The sequence below is a fragment of the Bactrocera dorsalis genome, chromosome 1, assembly GCF_023373825.1.
Source record: "Bactrocera dorsalis isolate Fly_Bdor chromosome 1, ASM2337382v1, whole genome shotgun sequence".
Classification (NCBI taxonomy): domain Eukaryota; kingdom Metazoa; phylum Arthropoda; class Insecta; order Diptera; family Tephritidae; genus Bactrocera; species Bactrocera dorsalis.
This window is the reverse complement of record NC_064303.1, coordinates 37,118,875-37,126,516: the sequence shown is the minus strand read 5'-3', so window position 1 is coordinate 37,126,516 and position 7,642 is coordinate 37,118,875. Positions and strand designations below refer to the sequence as shown.

The following is a 7,642-nucleotide window of genomic DNA, read 5'->3' as shown; positions in this document are numbered from 1 at the left end:
AAACGACAAATTTGAACGATTCAAAAAATTGAAAAAAAAATTGTATGGAAAAAATTTACTTTTGGAATTGTCCAATTTTCCGACTTTTCCCCAAAAAAAGCATACAGGCTTGTTTATTTCCAAACCTTCCCCGATTCCCACAGAACATTCTCTGAAAATTTCATCAAGATTGGAATTATACGAATTTTTGAAGTTATACTTCTTATACGACGCCGGAAAAGGTTGCGATAGATTCTGGTTGCGCAACCTTCCATATAAAAGTAACGCAAAGTTGCGCAACCTCGCTCCATCCATATGAATGTAACGCAACCTTGTCTGCGAAGATGTGCGAGCAGCAAGCGAAGCGGTGATAATCGGCGATCGTTTGTTCGTTTCTTTCGGCACAGCTCGGCCGACACAACAACACAACACAATGTTGCCATGCTTATGCTGTTGTTGTTTTTGTAGAACAATGTTTCAATTTTTGGTTGGTGACATATTCACATGTGTGCGCATATGTATGTTTGTATGCTTGTGCATTATTGAAGTTATACTTCTTTTTCTTTCGTTTGTCTTTCATTTCTGCGAATTCTCAACTATTTTACGTATGTTTTGGTTGAAATACTCTGCGTTGGCCTTTCAGAATCACACAGAATCATTTCTGTGGTTTTTGAAACTGACCCACGAGGACGAGGTATATGGTTTTATCTGGGAGCGTGAGATTTTATAAAATCGCTCGCTTACAAGGGATAAAATGACTTCTGAGTGGCGATTTTAATGAATAAATTCACAGAATCATTTCTGTGCTTTTGGAAATCTATACTAATAAATATTTTTTTCTTACTAATAGAAAATAAATTTATCACAGCAATATACATAAACATATACATAATATTGCTGTGATAAATTGAATTTCTATTAGTAAGCAAAAAATTAATAATAAATTTATTAAGACTATACTTCTCAGACCGAAAATTTCAAAGATTAGATTACATTTAATCATTTCATAACCCAACAGTGTTCTCACTGCGGTTAGAAAGATCAAAAAACAGCTGTTATTGTCATTCAAGAATTCACATGGCTTAATATTTATCAAAAGAAAAGATTGTCATATGGTATTTTGAAATAAAAGCCGTTTTTTTTTAATATTTTCCATGTAATAGAAATAATGGATGCATTTTTCATTTGTTAAATCGATTTTCAGGTGAAATTAGATTCATTGCTTTAAAAAAAATTTGTTTGTTTACATTTTTTTCCCTTTGTAGTGTCTAAATCAGCTGTGATAACGTAACAGATTTCCAGTGCTGACTAGTATTTTTCCAGTGCTGACAAGTAGATTGCGCAAAATCAGAGTCGCACGGACAGATTTAGCGTGGATCAGTTTCAAATCATTTCAATGAAGTGATTTGGAACTGTCATTTCTGTATGGCGAAATCTTGATAAATTTTTAAGATTAGTGGGATAATCCATGCAACAGCCGAAATCGTGTGATTAGGTGTCGGTCTGAACATAGTATTAAACAAAATTATTAGAACCATCGTATGTTTCTTGCATTCATAACCAAATCATACTTAAGTCAGCGCAACCTAATTGTCAATGGTGGTGTTGGTGGTAAGCGCTTGGAATGTCAAGATGCTAACACAGGTCCCAGGTTCGAATACAGACAGAATAAGTTTTTAATTTTTTGCTTTTAACATCGTATACTAACAAATTAATATTTTTCTTACTAATAGAAATTAAATTTATCACAGCAATATTTACAGTGGCTCACAGCTTATTTGACCCACCTCATATTTTCAAAAATAAATGAGTATAACTTTTTAACTAAAAAAGGTAGCAAAAAAATAAAAACGCAGTTTTTTTAAGTGCATATTAAAGAAATAATAAAACGCTTAAGTTTTATTGAATTAACAAAAGGTTTCATAATTATTCAACTTAAATGAAAAATACTCATTTTTTCAATGTCACAGCTTGTTTGACCCACTGCATTTAATGTACAGCTTCTCTTCCAAGAAGCTTAGCCTAACGGTGCTTTTTTTGTTTATACTTTGCTAATTATATTCGCACATAGAATTTTCACTTTTGATTGGATTTTGTTAAGAAAACACGTGTTAAAACCATGGGAAGACGCACAACAATCGAACAACGAGAATTAGTCCTTAAACACCATAAAAATGGACTTTCTCGGCGAGAAATTGCAAAAATTGTGAATATACCAGATGGTACCGTGAAAGCCATCATCCGCAGATTCATTTTCGAAAACCGCATCGAAAATAAAGGAAGAAAAGCGCCAAACAAGATTTTTAGTAAAAGTGATGAACGCTATATTGTGCAAAAAGTTAAAAAAGACCCAAGGATTTCAGCCCCCAAACTAGCCAGTGAGATGCAGGACATAACCGGCAAAACATTTTGTACAGAAACTGTTCGACGTGTTTTAAGAGAACATAATTTTAATGGCCGAGTTGCTCGCAAGAAGCCGTTTATAAATAAAAAAAATAGAGACAACCGCTTGAAGTTCGCAAAGGAGCACTTAAAGAAGGATGTAGGATTCTGGAATGATGTCATTTTTGCTGATGAGTCCAAATTCAATATTTTTGGATCCGATGGACGTTCATATGTGTGGAGGAAGCCCAATACAGAGCTTCAAGATAAGCACTTAAAGCCGACTGTAAAGCATGGTGGTGGCCATGTAATGGTGTGGGCCTGTATGTCGGCTGCAGGTGTTGGAAGGCTTCAGTTCATAGAGTCAACAATGGACAAAATGCTTTATCTCATTATCCTTAAGGATAATTTGATTCAAAGCGCCGAGGATCTGGGAGTAAAGGACGTTTTTAGATTTTACCAAGACAACGATCCCAAACATACTTCAGGAATCGTTCAAACTTGGCTAATTTATAATTGCCCACATGTGATGAAACCACCGGCACAATCACCCGACCTAAACGTGATTGAAAACCTGTGGTCCATTTTGGATACCAATATCCGCAAACGACAGATCTCCAATAAAAACGATCTTAAAGTTGCGTTGATGGAGGAGTGGGCTAAAATACCTCCAGAAACAACAAAAAAATTGGTGGAATCAATGCCAAAGCGCCTAAAAATGGTCATAGACGAGAAGGGAGGCCATACAAAATATTAAAATTGTGTTATCCTTTTGTTATTTTGTTAATTTTTATTTAATTTAAGAAATGGGTCAAATAAGCTGTGACATTGAAATAATCAGTATTTGTCTTTTATGTTCAATAAATATGAAACCTTTTGTTAATTTAATAAAACTTAAGCGTTTTATTATTTCTTTAATATGCACTAAAAAAAACTGCGTTTTTATTTTTTTGCTACCTTTTTTAGTTAAAAAGTTATACTCATTTATTTTTGAAAATATGAGGTGGGTCAAATAAGCTGTGAGCCACTGTATATACATATTATGTATATGTATATTGCTGTGATAAATTTATTGCGAAAGCAAATGTTCTACAAAGTATGTATATTTCTATACTTAAACAAAATTATTAGAACCATCGTATGTTTCTTGCATTCATAACCACATCATACTTAAGTCAGCGCAATCTAATTGTCAATGGTGGTGTTGGTGGTAAGCGCTTGGAAGGTCAAGATGCTAACACAGGTCCCAGGATCGAATCCCGACAGAATAAATTTTTAAGTTTTTGCTTTTAACATCGTATACTATAAAAATAAATATTTTTCTTTATTTTAATTTCTATTAGTAAGAAAAATATTTATTTGTATAGTATACGATGTTAAAAGGCATACATCTTCTATCCTATCTGTGTATCTGCACATGCTCATATGAGTGTATGTATACGCATGTGCGCGCATTGACTTGCATGCTCATACATTCATATATACTTATATGTATATATTGCATACATTGCCGAACAAATAAATCACAAGCATACAAACATACATATGCGTACACATATGAATATGTCACCAACAAAAAACTGATCTTCACAAGTCAATCCGGCAGCCAAATTGGCGAAGAACAAAAGAGAGATGATTACGCTGCATATTCTCTTCCGCAACGAAGAGACGGAACTACTTTCTGAGTCAAAATTCATTCATTTAGACTTTGCTTTATTCTTCATTTTATGTGCATAATAAATTTATAAAATGTGAATTTAAGTTTTCTAGTTTTCTTTCATACAAAATGATATGCATTTCTGAATATCACTAAGAAGTACAACTTCATCCGCGCGTAGGGACTCCACGCACTTTTTTTTTCTCCGCAGAAACCATCCCTGAACCTCAACGAACATTTAGAAAGAATTACAGTAAAACCTGTCTATGTTGGACGCCTGCGGTTCATCACTTTTTGTCCAACTTATGCGAGTGTCCATGTTATAAAGAAATGATTATTTTCTTATTTTATTGACTTTATATTAAAAAATAGTTTAAAAAACGTACATTGAATTCAATATATAAGTGTGTAATACAAAAACAAAAATTAACACATTTTAGAATACGGATATACAATATGTACAACTTATGTTTTAGAAAAATATGCATCGTTTTTGATCTATATTTTGCTTTTACATTTTGAATAATTCCTTGGTCGAGAGGTTGTATTTCTGCCGTTAGGTTTGGTGGCCAAAACTTTACAAACACATTTGAATATTCATTTATTAAACTGTGGCTTGTAGCGTTGTCAATGAACAAAATAATTTTTCTATTTGCTTCTTCATTTGGTCATTGATAGAACTAAGCCAATACTGCAAAATTACACTTGTCATCCAAGCCTTTTTATTGTGAACCCATTGCACAATAAAATTTTGAGTGTCGATTTTATATCGGTGAAATGCTCGCGGCTTCGCAGCGTTACCTATAACCAACGGCATTAACTTTACTTCTGTACTGCTGCAGCAAAACAATACGCTCAGTCTTTTTTTTGCCAGTTTACCTCCTTTACAAACTGCGCCTTTTGCAACGAGACTTCGAGTAGATAATTGACGATAAAACAATCCAGTTTCATTCGCATTAAACTGATTCTCAGGTAAATAATTTTTGAAAAGTAGGAAGTTTTTCTTTCCAAACTGAGGCAGCTTTAAGATCTACATTTGCTCCTTCACCACTTAAAGCTGTAAATTTAATGTTATATCTCAAGTGGAAAGATTATAACCACCCATTGCTTGCTTTGAAGTTCTCTATTTGTAACTCAGAAGCCAATAGCTTAGCCTTCTTGAATTATTGGGCCACTGATCGGAATATTCTTAGACCTGCATTTTTCAAAAAACGACTTCACTCCCTCTTTTATTTTCTCAAAATCAGTAATACATTTATCATACGTCTATGTTCCTTTTTATTTTTAATATTAGCGATTGTTGATTTGGAAACTCCATATTTTTCTGCCAATTTCCTTATAGATAGGCTTTTATTAGCCGGTTCATTCAATATCTCACTTTTAATTTTCAGAGATAACTCCACTGGGTGTTTTCTTTTTGACATGATTGCAACAACAGATCAAATATGCATAATTGTGTCAATAGCTAATCCATGAAATTTGATACATATGTACGCAAAAACAGCTGCATTGCATCGTTTGAAAAATTTCATTGATGCCGAAATACAATTATGTACATTTGTGTGTAATATACATAGGTATAGTACATAAGTAAATAGCATAAAAATATGCATACATATTAAATGTATTGTCCAAGATATAAAGGGATTTTAATGCTTTCTGTTTAAAAATTGAGTCAAATTTTGTCCAACTTCCAAAATAGACAGTGTCCAAATTAAGCAGTGAATATATGGATATTTTGTACGATATTATTTGGTACAGAACTTTTTGTCCAATTTGAGCGACTGTCCAAGTTATAAGGGTGTCCAACTTTACAGGTTTTACTGTATCAAATTTGGTTGAGTCGTATGAAAGTTATGAGCGTACATATCGCTCATTTGCTGCAAGACCGGCATAAGTCAAAAAAATCGATTCGCCAGAAAACGCGTTTAAAGTTTTCAACTTACTACAACCTTACACGGTGACTCCAACATTACACCTCTTCTCAAGCGGAGCATATAAGAGGTATTCATATGAATTTTTCACTCAACATGAAGTATGATATAACGAACAATTCTGCAGCATTAACTCCAAAATCACGTTTTTTGAATTATGCCGGTCTTGCAGCAAATGAGCGATATGTACATTTTGGCGATTCATTTTTATTTATATAGAAGAAGAAGATACATAAGATACATACATGTTTATAACATTCTATATACATATGTATGTACATACATAACTCCTATAATAACTGTCACATAGGGTATGTTAGAAAAATGAAATTTATTATATGTATTATATGGAATTTGGGGAAGTATCGACCCCATTTCATATATTTTTTTAAAGCACCGTACTACTAACGAGTCACATACTAAAAAAACTCATGACATTAGTTATATAGGGGCTATGTCAAGTTGTTGACAAATTATTATTTTTCGGCACAAAGATGGACTGAGTAAAATACCTGCCCTAATTTGCGTTAGAATAACTCACATATTGGCCGATATATGCGGTACAAAGTCACCCGGAAGTTCGAAAATCTTTATATTAGGAATATGGCGGCTAAGAGAAGTGTTGGTCCGATTCAACCCATTTTTGACATACATTCATACCATTCTCAGTGAAGTACTATCCCTGAATTTCAATTAGGTATCTCAGACATTGACCGAAATTTTCGAACAAAAGTCAACACAGGTACATAGGTACAGGGGTCCACATATTAGGTGCCTAGGGGCTTGAAAAGTGTTTGTTAGATTTGAACAATTTTTGATGGTAAGGTGGCACACACTAAAAACATTATTCGTGCAAAACCATGCGAAATCTTGTCGAAATCGGTCAGCCGGGTCTCGAGACATGGGGTTTTAGCAAAACGTGGACGGTGCTACACCCAACGTCCAATTTTCACATCGGTTCCAATAAAGCTTTCACCTACCATTCCAACGGCACAGTTTTATGTCTCTGGTCTACTTAGTTACTGATTTATCGCGCTTTTAGTAGTTTTGAACAGTACCGTTATATGGGTAGGGAACAGGGTTTTCATCCGATTTCACCCATTTTTACACTGTAAGTAGAAATTCTTATTGCATTTTTGCTTGACGAATTTCGTTGTTATAGCTTTAGCAGTTTAGGACATATATATAATAAACTTATTAGAGGTCGGGGCCACGCCAACTTTTTCAAAAAATTTTGCCCACAGGTGCCCTTGGCTGCTGCGATCCTCTGTGTTTAATTATAGTTTTATACTTTAAATTGGTGAAAAGTTATAGTACTTTATAAGTTTCGGTTAATTGTGATTTGTGGGCGTTACCCGATTACGCCCTTACTTGAAATTAGTTTTGCGTTAAGGGACTCATATACCGAGTTTCATCAATATATCTCAATTTTTACTCAAGTTGCAGTTTACACGGACGGACGGACAGGCGGGCAGTCAACCGCATTTCAACTTTTCTCGTCACCCATTTATATATATATAACCCTATATCTATCTCGCTTAGTTTTAGGTGATACGTACAACCGTTAGGTGAACAAAACTTTAATATTCTGTAGCAACTAGTTGCAAGAGTATAAAAAGTAAAAAGGGTGCAACCGAACATTTTATACTCTGGCAACTTGCAGAAGGGTCAAGCTACGTCAAGTGATTCA

General features: G+C 34.0%; 1 pseudogene; it reads left to right on the top strand.

The window, feature by feature from the left end:
* The first annotated feature begins 619 nt into the window (after positions 1 to 619).
* LOC125775974 (small nucleolar RNA U3) lies at positions 620 to 749 on the top strand (annotated as a pseudogene).
* The last annotated feature ends 6,893 nt before the right edge of the window (positions 750 to 7,642 follow it).